Source organism: Hyperolius riggenbachi, chromosome 5, assembly GCF_040937935.1.
Source record: "Hyperolius riggenbachi isolate aHypRig1 chromosome 5, aHypRig1.pri, whole genome shotgun sequence".
Classification (NCBI taxonomy): Eukaryota; Metazoa; Chordata; class Amphibia; order Anura; family Hyperoliidae; genus Hyperolius; species Hyperolius riggenbachi.
Genome location: NC_090650.1, coordinates 68,321,141 through 68,335,759, shown reverse-complemented (window position 1 = coordinate 68,335,759; position 14,619 = coordinate 68,321,141). Strand labels below are relative to the sequence as shown.

Here is a 14,619-nt window from a genome sequence, read left to right as displayed (position 1 = left end):
GTATCATGCAGGAATCCAACCACCTGTTTCCATAGGTCAGCAATTGGGGGGCAAAGCCAAAGTAGATGTAAAAAGGAAGGATTGGTTGATGAACATTTAGGGCATGTATTAGTGGTGTGTGAGGAGTATTTCGAGACTTGTTTGAGGGTTAGATAGCTTTGGTGGATTATATATAGTTGGGTCAAACGGTCTCTGATACAGGGAGATACGAGACGGGTGGCGAGCAGGCAGTCCTCACACTCTTCTGCATCAATTTGGAGGTTTAATTGCAACCATTTATGTTTGGATTTTTCCACAATTGGGCCAGCAATATGCTCATTTAACATATTATATAAAGTACCTATATGATGTGGGAGTGGGCCATCTTTAAGAAACTCCATAATGGTTGAAGTTTCAATGGAGGGAAGGCCATTAGGAAATTGGTAGCGCAGAGCATATTGAAGTTGCAAGTACATAAATTGAAATTGTGGAGGTAGAGAGTAGCGGACTTGGAGGTCGGCATAAGAATAAAGAGATGATCGTGTAATAATTTGACCCAAATAGTGGATTCCAAAAACAGCCCAGCAGGAACTATTGTGGAGTTTGAGTCATTCAGTAAGCTTGGGATTATGCCAAAGGGGTGTGTAGTGTTCCCACGTAGAATGGGACATTAACCTGCTCGCCGTCCGCCAAACTTTAGAGGCTTGTATTAAAATAGTGTTGGAGTGCTGAACGGCAGTTTAACTGCCAAAATAGTAAGATGCCAGCCTCCCTACTCACTTGCACACTATTTTGTCAGTTAGAATTTGCAACTGCTGTTCAAGAAATGCTATTGAAAACAAAGAAAAACCCCGAGAATACTCCATGAAGAGATAGATGACCCTAACCTGTTGGTTCTGTCAGATTTTAGCTGCCTACTATTTTGGCGATAGTGGTCCTTTAAGAAGTCGCTTTCTGTAGTAGCGGGAAAAATAATGTAACACCCCTCCACCAAGAGTGAACAGAGGTAACAGCAAAGGTTACAACACACTAAAATCACTTTAACCACTTCAGGACCACAGTGCTAAACCCCCCTAAAGACCAGTCTATTTTTTGTTAAATTGGCCACTGCAGCTTGAAGGCCAAGCAGCAGGGCCGCACAACACAGCACATTAGTGATCCCCCCCTTTCTCCCCACCAACAGAGCTCTCTGTTGGTGGGGTCTGATCGCCCCCCGCAGTGTTTATTTATTTTTTAATAAATATTTATGTTCATATTTGTTTAATATTTTTTACTATTACTTTCTTTCTTTCTTTTTTTTAAACCCTATCTCCTGACCCCCTCCAGCCAGCCAATCATGGCGATCAGCTCTCATAGGCTTCAGCCTATGAGAGCCGATCACTCTCTTGTGTCCCAGGGGGACAGCCGTGTCGTAGCGGTCCTGGTGCTGCCGCTGTGACCACGCCCGTTGGCGTGGGGCGGTCTTTAGGTAGTTAAGGGGGGGGCTGTAAGTGTAAACTCCAAGAGACAGGTTTGTAAGTGTTCTGGGAGCTGTCAGTCTATTATAAACAGCTTACCAAGGGTTAACTTTTAAACAAATAACATTTATATTGCGCTTTTCTCCTGGCGGATTCAAAACACCAGAGCTGCAGCCACTAGGGCGCGCTCTATAGGCAGTAGCAGTGTTAGGGAGACTTGCCCAAGGTCTCCTACTGATGCTGGCTTACTGAACAAGAAGGGCCAAGATTCAAACCCAGGTCTCCTGTGTCAGAGGCAGAGCCCTTAACCAGTACACTATCCAGCCACCCCACCCAGGGGTTGTTCCATAAGTGTGTCATGTTTATCAATCACCCGTGGGAAAACTAAAAATACAGGCAACTTCAGAAATACTAAAACGTATCAGATCCTAAAGTGCCAAGTAGGTCAGCACTGCCCTGTATTCCTCATCACTTCCTGCTATTTTCTATAGACAGTGGTATCTACAACTCTTCCCCCATGCCTGGTTGTATTTGGGGTAGTACCACATTCCTGCTACCTACTTCAGATGGTCCTCGCTCCTCTGAAGATGGCATGCACATTGCTTTGCACACACTTTAAAAATGTTAACTTTGGAAACAAATTAGAAGTTTGAATTATAAGTGGACCTATTATTCGATACCCAACCCAGTGAACATAAATGGAGTTCTTGTGTGTCAGAATTCCTCCAACAAACTTGTTATCTCTAGACCAGTGTTTCTCAAACCTGTCCTTGTGACTCCCCAACACTGCATGTTTTGCAGGCAACCTCAGCTATGCACAGGTGGGGTAATTAGTGTCTCAGCTACATGAAATCTACTGAGCTGAGATACTAAATTACCCCACCTGTGCTTAGGTGAGGTTGCCTGCAAAACTTGCACTGTTGGGGAGCCACAAGGACAGGTCTGAGAAACACTGCTCTAGACACTTGTTGCTTTCAGACAGCTTATGCCTAATAAAATCCAAATACACAAAGTATCTTTGTTCTTAACTCTAATCCTAAATATGCATTATTATTGTTGAAATCTCTGCTTTCAGTAATCTGGTATATTTTCTTTAGATTGAAGTAGAATGGTCAGTGTTAAATCGTTTCCCACGACACAAAGGCTTCTGAAAAAAATCATGTTTAGATCTGAGCTTTGGCCATGTATGTTATCCAAATATGTGAAGACCCTGTGACACTAATAAAGAATAACGAACAGATGGTGACATTTTAGAGGAAAAAAGTTAGAGCTCTATTTTCATTCTTGACATAGTCCTATTAATCCAGAATCTCATTAATCTGACTTATTTGTTTTTCTTCACTCTTAGGCCACATACAGACATCAGACCATAGTCTTTGGAAAATGAAAGATCACAGACCAATCTTACCACCCTTCCTGTAGTATAAGAGCCATACTCTACACAGTCTTTTCTATGGAGCTGAACTCCCCATCAGACAGAAATCTTTGCAAGATGCTGCACACACAGATGCTGTACAGACACAAAAGATCAGTATCTGCAAAAGATCTGTTCCTGCCAAAAATCCATTCCTGCAAATTGCAATGATAGTCTATGAGATCTGCAGATCATCATACACACATGATTTAACTGACATTCATCTGCAGATCTGCAGATCTGAAAATCCATCCTTGTGGATCTGATCGGCAGATGAATGTCAGTTAAATCATGTGTGTATGATGATCTGCAGATCTCATAGACTATCATTGCAATTTGCAGGAATGGATTTTTGGCAGGAACAGATCTTTTGCAGATACTGATCTTTTGTGTCTGTACAGCATCTGTGTGTGCAGCATCTTGCAATGATTTTTTTCTGATGGGGAGTTCAGCTCCATAGAAAAGACTGTGTAGAGTATGGCTCTCATACTACAGGAAGGGTGGTAAGATTGGTCTGTGATCTTTCATTTTCCAAAGACTATGGTCTGATGTCTGTATGTGGCCTTAGTTTCTAGAAATCAGTTAAATTTAACTTGCAAAATCATCATTATTGTTATTATTCTATATTATTTGTTGGTTATTAGGCTCGTTATCTTAATGCTAATAGTTTTCACACAGAGAAAACTGAAAAAATGAGGAACCAGTCACTAATGCTGAATCCACTAACCTAAAAGTGTACCCAAAGCCGAAAAAAATCAGATAGTGCCTAAGAAGAGGATAGCCTCAGGATCCTGCTTCCCATTTCCTCCTGGCCCCCATAAGAGCCACATGCGGACCCCCCGGAAATTACCGACAAGAATTTGTTGGTTATGCTCTGAGGGTCTGTGTGCGGCACCGCAGGGGGCCAGAAGGATGTGGGAAGCCTCTGCCAGGATAACTACTGAACAACATACATTGTAAAAGAAGTAGGCAGAGGGTGAGGGTTTGGCACCAAATGCGCTATCAGTGAAACACTGTTAGCTGTAACGGTGGTGTGCTTTCTGTGTTCCAGCAGTAAAACAGGTCAAAAAGTAAAAGAAGCAGAGCAGCAATCCACCAACTCAGCAATTTAATATAATCAGTGGCAGCACGTCATCCAAACAATCTGAGAGGGTAAACAGGCTCCTGCCTGACAGCTGTTTCGTGGTCTCAACGGCTACTTCAGAGGCCACAAACACTATTTGTGGTCTCTGGAGCAGCGGCTAAGACCTCAAAACAGCTGTCAGGCTGCAGTGTGTTTAAACACTCAATGTTTGGATGATGTGCTGTCACTGGTTATATTAAATTGCCGAGTTGGTGGATTGGTGCCCTAATTATTTTCCTTTTTGAATTTTTTAAAATACATTATGGGTCCCTTGTCATAGCAGGCAATCCCCATGTGGGCCTTACAAGCCCCAATGCAAATTCATATCCAACTTACATTGCTTATTTCTGTAGAACTATTTGTCCATCAATTTCATATTATACAGTAGAATAGTGTTTGTGGCGCCTGAAGCAGCAGGTGGGACCGCAAACAGCCGTCAGGCCGGAGCCTATTTAACCCCTTAATGTCTGGATGATGTGCTGTTCCTGGTCATATCAAATTGCTGAGTTGCTGGATTGGAGCCCTGCTTCTTTTCCTTTTTGAATTTTTATATATTATGGATCCCTTGTCAAAGTAGGAAATCCCCATATGGACCTTACAAGCTCCATTGAAACTATATATCCAACTTATATTGTTTATTTATACAGTAGATTATAGGACATTTATTCACATTCGCAAAGCACTGGTAATTTTTTGGGTTTACATAAGCAATGTAACATGCATTGTGCACATAGCTAAACTCACATTATGTTCCCAGTGAACGCGTTGCTTGTATAATGTACATTATGCTATATGCATGTTATTCACACAGCATACTGTACAATATGCTATATGCATGTTATTCACACAGCATACTGTACAATATGCTATATGCATGTTATTCACACAGCATACTGTACAATATGCTATATGCATGTTATTCACACAGCATACTGTACAATATGCTATATGCATGTTATTCACACAGCATACTGTACAATATGCTATATGCATGTTATTCACACAGCATACTGTACATTATGCTATATGCATGTTATTCACACATCATACTGTACAATATGCTATATGCATGTTATTCACACAGCATACTGTACAATATGCTATATGCATGTTATTCACACAGCATACTGTACAATATGCTATATGCATGTTATTCACACAGCATACTGTACAATATGCTATATGCATGTTATTCACACATCATACTGTACATTATGCTATATGCATGTTATTCACACATCATACTGTACATTATGCTATATGCATGTTATTCACACAGCATACTGTACATTATGCTATATGCATGTTATTCACACAGCATACTGTAAAATATGCTATATGCATGTTATTCACACAGCATACTGTACATTATGCTATATGCATGTTATTCACACAGCATACTGTAAAATATGCTATATGCATGTTATTCACACAGCATACTGTACATTATGCTATATGCATGTTACTCACACATCATACTGTACATTATGCTATATGCATGTTATTCACACAGCATACTGTACAATATGCTATATGCATGTTATTCACACAGCATACTGTACAATATGCTATATGAATAACACGCATTACACAAAAAAACCCTCACATTGTGGAAACAACACCAGCTGTGCTATGTGTGCACAGAATGTTAAATTGGTTGTGCAATTGCTGCTGAAATTGACATACACTCTGTACACATCAGTTTTTACCAGCACTTCATGAATCAACCACACTATTACTAATGGCCACCTAATATATATTGTAAACTGCATGTTTCTAAATATTTGAAGTCTTGATTGCAGAGTGAGGAATCTGGTGCATATATTGCATGTTTTTGTAACTACTAAATGTTTTGTGTTAGCATATTGCCCTTTTCACCTTTTTGTTTTTCATTATACATGTTCTCCTTATTAAATGCCCAGTCCGATGTTCACTCAGGTGGGCTGACGTATGGTGGGCTGGATGTGTATGCATTGTATAGTTTCTTTGTCACAATGTTTTGAGTCTTTTCAAACAAGATACCAAGTGAGGTTGAAAGTTCAGGTAGTGTGAATTTTCTGTCTTCTTGAAGAAGTTTGTTAGCCTTGGCAATGATGACCTAGGCCAATGGCCTCCCTAAACATGCTTCATCATTCCATGCATATTGCTGACCTTATAGTGCCCACCAGGAGTGTTACATAGGACGGATTCCTTATGAACAGCGAAGCATTCTGGGAAAGACATAGTACTTATAGTACACGCCTCCAATGAATGTGGCCAGGCAATTTGCATGACAACGTATGCAAATTCCTCTGCAAGCACAAGCTGCAAAACTGACAGAAACTCTTCTTTCCAGAGTCCTGCAGCATGCAAACCTACACAATGGTCACAAGGCTGCCTGCCTGCACAGGCAGCTGAGCAAATCATCACAACTATCTCATTACTTTTCAATCAGCTCACATGTGTGTGAGTGCCTATCTAAGTATATATGTACTAGCTGGTGGACCGCCACCTCTATGGAAGTTGCACACTCCAACCAGCCACATGCACATGCCATTTCACCACATAAGAGTCATCCAATCAGCACCAGGGCCAATCACAGAAGGGTGATACTCATACATAGAGCGGATGGCTTGGAAATGATTATTATAGATTTGATATACAAAGAAAATAACTATACATATGTGTATTAACAATGGTTAATGAGATGCAAATAATTCGAAATTATGCAAATTTGTGCAGTTTGAAAATAGACCAACTGAATTCCAATGTGGGATATGATTGGTTAATTTTAAAGCTGTCAAAATGTGATTAATCCAGCATCAACTCAGAAATATTTGCATCTTATTGAACATCCCTAATGGGCATATTTCCAGTTGTCCTTTCAGACTTGTTACTACCATATACATTTGCTCAAACAGGGACAGGAAAATCATGGCTATCCAGAATAACATAAACCAGTAAGATCTTACTACTATTAGTGTCTTCGGCTCAGTTCCCACTTGGAGAGGATGCAAAACAGCATGGTAAGCAAGCACATGCACTGCGCTATGGCGCAGGTCCACAACGTCTATTTTGCATCCGTCTCCTACATTGGTCCACTTCAATCTCCATTGGCCATCTTAATTTCCATTGGCCAACATGAACCAATGAGAATCCTTCTTTTTGCTGAAGATTCCCATTGTTTCTTTGCAATCCAATTGGGATCCCCATGCCTCTGCCCATCACTGATCTGTTTACTGGTTTCAGGACCACGTGGAAGGAGTCAGCAGCACTAGAACCAGGGAGCAGGTGAGGTGAGTATCAGTGATCGAACATAATGGAAGCGGATGGAGCATAGGCGGTGACCAGCCTAGTGAGAACGGACACTATGTGTTCTTTAGGCTTTAATTGCACCCGTGAACTCATTGTTTTGCATTGTGTTCTGAAGAAATGTGGCAAGTTTGGTCTCTGCACTCTGTTTTTTTAGAAATGGAAGCAGATCTTATTTTTAACAATAGAATCCACTTCCTGCGTTAAGTGGAGGTGCAGAAAAAGTACTCGTTCATTAGTGGGAACTGGGCCTAAATGGGAAGCTGACATGCAGCAAATGAACAGCTATTTGAAACTATAAAATTTATTGTATACAATGTATTGTTAATTATTCTTATGTTGGAGCATGTTTATGAGGTGGTGACGTATATTAGGGAACCCCATATTGGAAGCACATAACCCCCAGTGGTTCCCCCAATGCCTTGCCTCCTCAGATTTATTTATTATTTGTTGAATATAACTTCAGCTGGATCTTCAGATGGTGCTATATGCCTGCATTACCCTTGAAGCCACCAATATATTACATTTACATGTGTTTCTATAAGCACTATACAGGATCTTCTCAAAAAATTAGCATATTGTGATAAAGTTCATTATTTCCTGTAATGTACTGATAAACATTAGACTTTCATATATTTTAGATTCAAATACACACAACTGAAGTAGTTCAAGCCTTTTATTGTTTTAATATTGATGATTTTGGCATACAGCTCATGAAAACCCAAAATTCCTATCTCAAAAAATTAGCATATTTCACACGACCAATAAAAGAAAAGTGTTTTTAAAACAAAAAAAGTCAACCTTCAAATAATTATGTTCAGTTATGCACTCAATACTTGGTCGGGAATACTTTTGCAATGTGCTTCAATGTGCTTCAATGTGGCGTGGCATGGAGGCAATCAGCCTGTGGCACTGCTCAGGTGTTATGGAGGCCCAGGATGCTTCGATAGCGGCCTTAAGCTCATCCAGAGTGTTGGGTCTTGCGTCTCTTAACTTTCTCTTCACAATATCCCACAGATTCTCTATGGGGTTCAGGTCAGGAGAATTGGCAGGCCAATTGAGCACAGTAATACCATGGTCAGTAAACCATTTACCAGTGGTTTTGGCACTGTGAGCAGGTGCCAAGTCATGCTGAAAAATGAAATCTTCATCTCCATAAAGCTTTTCAGCAGATGGAAGCATGAGATGCTCCAAAATCTCCTGAAAGCTAGCTGCATTGACCCTGCCCTTGATAAAACACAGTGGACCAACACCAGCAGCTGACATGGCACCCCAGACCATCACTGACTGTGGGTACTTGACACTGGACTTCAGGCATTTTGGCATTTCCCTTTCCCCAGTCTTCCTCCAGACTCTGGCACCTTGATTTCCGAATGACATGTAAAAGTTGCTTTCATCCGAAAAAAAGTACTTTGGACCACTGAGCAACAGTCCAGTGCTGCTTCTCTGTAGCCCAGGTCAGGCACTTCTGCCGCTGTTTCTGGTTCAAAAGTGGGTTCATGCTTCCATCTGCTGAAAAGCTTTATGGAGATGAAGATTTCATTTTTCAGCATGACCTGGCACCTGCTCACAGTGCCAAAACCACTGGTAAATGGTTTACTGACCATGGTATTACTGTGCTCAATTGGCCTGCCAACTCTCCTGACCTGAACCCCATAGAGAATCTGTGGTATATTGTGAAGAGAAAGTTGAGAGACACAAGACCCAAAACTCTGGATGAGCTTAAGGCCGCTATCGAAGCATCCTGGGCCTCCATAACACCTGAGCAGTGCCACAGGCTGATTGCCTTCATGCCACGCCGCATGGAAGCAGTAATTTCTGCAAAAGGATTCCCGACCAAGTATTGAGTGCATAACTGAACATAATTATTTGAAGGTTGACTTTTTTTGTTTTAAAAACACTTTTCTTTTATTGGTCGTATGAAACATGCTAATTTTTTGAGATAGGAATTTTGGGTTTTCATGAGCTGTATGCCAAAATCATCAATATTAAAACAATAAAAGGCTTGAACTACTTCAGTTGTGTGTATTTGAATCTAAAATTTATGAAAGTCTAATGTTTATCAGTACATTACAGAAAATAATGAACTTTATCACAATATGCTAATTTTTTGAGAAGATCCTGTAGAGCTATGGAGTATAATGTATGTATGCATACTGTTCTCTCATATACCTTTCAAGTAATTATAACACAAACACAATCTCAGATCCATACCCCTTGCATTACTTTCCCACATCATTTAATTGAGTTTTGACTTTACATCTCATTTAATTACCATGATGCAGAAGTGAATGTCTTTCATAATCCTTCTTCTCCAAACTAAAGGGAAAGAAGTCAAAACAGTGTCCTTTGAACATGGTACACTCTGTTCCGGGGAAATGGATTTACTGAATGCGCTGGAGGTAGTAGTTTAATTTAAAGAGGCTCCTATTTGGCTTTATCATAACCAGCAGTTATTTATCCACTCTTTTCCAGGAAGCCAGCTGCAGATGGTTGTGTTACCACCAAGGAGCTGCATAATAAATTAAACAAGGAGACCAAGCTGTTGGTAAGACTCGGCTCAGTCTGACGTAGGATTTTGTCTAGAGCCTGGCTTGGAGAGAGTCCAGTTTCCAACTCTTAAAAGCGTAAAATGTTTTAATGACTTTATCTGACTTTTGTCAGTGTACGTGAGTGTGACGTGTGTCTCTCTGTGTGTAATGTGCTCAGACAATATGTTCCTTCTGAAGCCAATAGTTTATATATCATGAAACAAAGACTGAAACATAACTTCTAAATATTTCTCCACATGGAAGATTATACATTAATCTTAAAAGATAAAAACTGTGCAAGAGCAGACTTGGTAATTGACCGTGTTCTAGGATGTTCTGCGTATGAGATGACTTGACCTACATCAGCCTTTTCAGTCTTGTACATATCATACTTTGTTTCCAAAGCAATTCATCATGTACAGAGTAGGGTACTGAGAGCTCGAAAGTTATTCATATTCTGTGACTGTGTAGCCATTATTATATTATTATCTTGACACCTAACCTTATCCCGTTCCCCCACTAAAAAAAAGACACCCTTCTGCTTCTAGTCAATTCCATAGTCAAGAAACATCTCGCAATTTCAGGGTTGATCGCAACTTGCAACTTGATGGTAACTCCACTTCATCTCTCAACTCTCTGAGTTGCATCCCAGGAACCACATCTCCCAGCTTTCTCAGATGAGAAAGAGGGACACATTTAGACACGCCCCCTGCCACACCCCTAGTTATGCATACTGCAAACAATTGAAGACAACCAAGGGTGAAATACACATTAGTGTATACACAATAGTTAATTTAGTCCTCATTTAGACCTCATAGTTCATTTAGTCCTCATTGTACACAAACATAGTAGTAGATTAAACAGGTAAATAATTCACCCATTAATCGGGAAATGAACATTATTCTTACATCTTGTGTTCCCCCACTCGATTGGATCGACCTGCGGCTGAACCAACAACACAGCTAGCAGATAAAAAAGTCAAATATATATTGATCTGCTGTACAGATCAAAGGTGGCAGATCTGTATATTGTACAGCAGCACTAGTGCCTTAATGTAATAGAAACAACGTAGACTATATATATGTGTGTGTGTGTTTGTATATACATACTCATTACATATGTTTTTCAAGACTTCTACAATTACCTCTTCATAATAGACAGTCTACGTTGTTTCTATTACATTAAGGCACTAGTGCTGTACAATATACAGATCTGCCACCTTTGATCTGTACAGCAGATACTATGCAAGTTTGCTAACAGCACAGGGGGAGGGGGGCAGATAGATAGCCGAGATAAGGTGGCTGATTTATTGCCTGACAGATCACAGGAGTCCTTCATGGCTTCAGTGTACGCTGTGATGAAGCGCAGCTTTACAACTGTTTATAGCGGGCAGCTCGGCTGGCTCATTAGTGCGGACAAACTAAAAACAACCAGGTGACAGGGAGGTGAGATCTGAAAATTTTATGCTGCATCAATTTAAACAGTAATTCGCCATAGCGCCCCTTTAAGCTGAAAAAGAAGCAGAAGTAATGGTCCTTTAAACTTTCCTGCAGTAGAACCTTGTTATCTGCCTTCTCCCTGACAGAAAACGTTTGACTTCTATTTACTTTTCAGGAAACCTGCCTAAATCTGACAAGCTGTTTGACAAGCACTTGTACAACATGCTGTTTTGCATAGATAACAACTAAAGTTTTTCAACTCTTGCTGTACTGGAAAACAGAAATGGACTTCAGACAGACTCTTTCTTAGTAAGGCTAGCATTATATGTACCTATGTTTATCTCATCATGTCATTTGTCACTTCAGGTATGCTTGAATTTTCTAATCCAACTCAAAACTATGAAAAAAACCATAAATGGAACATAAAGCATGATTTAAATTGATGAAAACTTAATTAGAGGCTACTCTATGGTCTCCTCGAGGTGCATTAACACACACAAATCAGACATACAAACTATAACTGTTGATCTTAGCTTTGTGTGTCAACATCTAGTTAAAGTGGATCCGAAATGAAAAACTAACTATAACAAGTAACTTGTCTATACAGGGAGTGCAGAATTATTAGGAAAGTTGTATTTTTGAGGAATAATTTTATTATTGAACAACAACCATGTTCTCAATGAACCCAAAAAACTCATTACTATCAAAGCTGAATATTTTTTAAAGTAGTTTTTAGTTTTTTGTTAGTTTTAGCTATTTTAGGGGGATATCTGTGTGTGCAGGTGACTATTACTGTGCATAATTATTAGGCAACTTACAAAAAACAAATATATACCCATTTCAATTATTTATTTTTACCAGTGAAACCAATATAACATCTCAGCATTCACAAATATACATTTCTGACATTCAAAAACAAAACAAAAACAAATCAGTGACCAATATAGCCACCTTTCTTTGCAAGGACACTCAAAAGCCTGCCATCCATGGATTCTGTCAGTGTTTTGCTCTGTTCACCATCAACATTGCGTGCAGCAGCAACCACAGCCTCCCAGACACTGTCCAGAGACACTGTTCAGAGAGGTGTACTGTTTTCCCTCCTTGTAAATCTCACATTTTGTGATGGACCACAGGTTCTCAATGGGGTTCAGATCTGGTGAACAAGGAGGCCATGTAATTAGTTTTTCTTCTTTTATACCCTTTCTTGCCAGCCACGCTGTGAAGTACTTGGACGCGTGTGATGGAGCATTGTCCTGCATGAAAATCCTGTTTTTCTTGAAGGATGCAGACTTCTTCCTGTACCACTGCTTGAAGAAGGTGTCTTCCAGAAACTGGCAGTAGGACTGGGAGTTGAGCTTGACTCCATCCTCAACCCGAAAAGGCCCCACAAGCTCATCTTTGATGATACTAGCCCAAACCAGTACTCCACCTCCACCTTGCTGGCGTCTGAGTCGGACTGGAGCTCTCTGCCCTTTACCAATCCAGCCACAGGCCCATCCATCTGGCCCATCAAGACTCACTCTCATTTCATCAGTCCATAAAACCTTAGAAAATTCAGTCTTGAGATCTTTCTTGGCCCAGTCTTGACGTTTCAGCTTGTGTGTCTTGTTCAGTGGTGGTCGTCTTTCAGCCTTTCTTACCTTGGCCATGTCTCTAAGTATTGCACACCTTGTGCTTTTGGGCACTCCAGCGATGTTGCAGCTCTGAAATATGGCCAAACTGGTGGCAAGTGGCATCTTGGCAGCTGCACGCTTGACTTTTCTCAGTTCATGGGCAGTTATTTTGCGCCTTGGTTTTTCCACACGCTTCTTGCGACCCTGTTGACTATTTTGAATGAAACGCTTGATTGTTCGATGATCACGCTTCAGAAGCTTTGCAATTTTAAGAGTGCTGCATCCCTTTGCAAGATATATCACTATTTTTGACTTTTCTGAGCCTGTCAAGTCCTTCTTTTGACCCATTTTGCCAAAGGAAAGGAAGTTGCCTAATAATTATGCACACCTGATATAGGGTGTTGATGTCATTAGACCACACCCCTTCTCGTTACAGAGATGCACATCACCTAATATGCTTAATTGGTAGTAGGCTTTCGAGCCTATACAGCTTGGAGTAAGACAACATGCATAAAGAGGATGATGTGGTCAAAATACTAATTTGCCTAATAATTTTGCACTCCCTGTATATCTTAGCTACAGTTTAGATAGTTTACACAGCAAATATAGCTGCAAACAGCTTTAATAGAATATGATTATTTCTTCCTGTGATACAATGACAGCAGACATGTTGTTTGTAAACATTACACAGAGGCAGGCTTATCTGCATCTTTTGCAAAGAAAACTAATCCCCCCTCCTCCCCTCTGCCTCTGAAATCTCTGGCTAGTAATACCTCCCCCTCCTCCTGCCCAGACTGAGCTCCCATGAGCCCTTGCTACTGTCTGAAATTGCCTTGGCTCTCTGAAAACCTGTGGGCGTGGCTTGTTTAGTTTATAGGGAATTAGAGTATTAAAACAAAAACAAAAAAGTATTTGGCTTGAGGAATGCCCTATAAACAATAGGAAAGGAACACAATTATGCAATGAGTAAAAGTTCATCTCGGATCCACTTTAAGTTGCACTGCTTTACCTAACTATGATCCTCCACCTAACAGAATTTATCATCTAAAAGTATTCTCAAGTGTAATGTGTGTATGACAAAAACAAATATGAACCCAAACAAGCTTCATTATATTAAATCTGCATTATATACTTAACCTCCCACATCCATAAAGTAATAATTTCGTTTAGGAAATAATCCTGGCGTAAAGATTCCCAGAGCCAGTGGCGTCTTATTAAAGTGTATATGCAGAGTGCAACAATAAGCATTTTACGAATGCAAAACAATACATAAATCCGCAGTAAGACAGGCAGCAGGTGGGCGGCAGAGTTATAAGAAGTTCAGCACTTAGGCGATGGAATTATTGTTGTCGTCCTGTAACAATAATGGGGTCTGCTCATTAAGTTGTTTCTGTTTGCTCATTTTGCGCTGATCATGTCAGCGGAACGCAGAGGTAAAAATAAGTGCGACACTTTCTCCACATTATGTGTAATCAGCAAGTAACAATGAGAGCGGGAATACTCTGATGTGCGCAAAGGTAAGCTAGAATATAGATGCAAATAGCACGTTATTTCAGCCTGTCGCCACTTCATGCACTTTACTGCAGACAATCAGTATAAATATGGAACAGAAAAGTGGAGAAATGCTAAAAGACGTTTATTGTAAAATGTTGCTGAGTGACAAATCTGTTTATTTACCCAATCTTGTGTTTATTTTCAAGAGATTTTAAAGAGAAACCATAATCAAGTATTGAATTTCATCCCAATCAGTAGCTGATACCCCCTTTTCCATG

General features: G+C 40.2%; 1 long non-coding RNA gene across 1 annotated transcript; it reads left to right on the top strand.

Moving 5' to 3' along the window:
- Nucleotides 1–819: 819 nt before the first annotated feature.
- LOC137519635 (uncharacterized) lies at nucleotides 820–9,901 on the top strand. Its single transcript, XR_011021055.1, has 2 exons — nucleotides 820–985; nucleotides 9,740–9,901. It is a non-coding gene; the product is annotated as an uncharacterized lncRNA (long non-coding RNA).
- The last annotated feature ends 4,718 nt before the right edge of the window (nucleotides 9,902–14,619 follow it).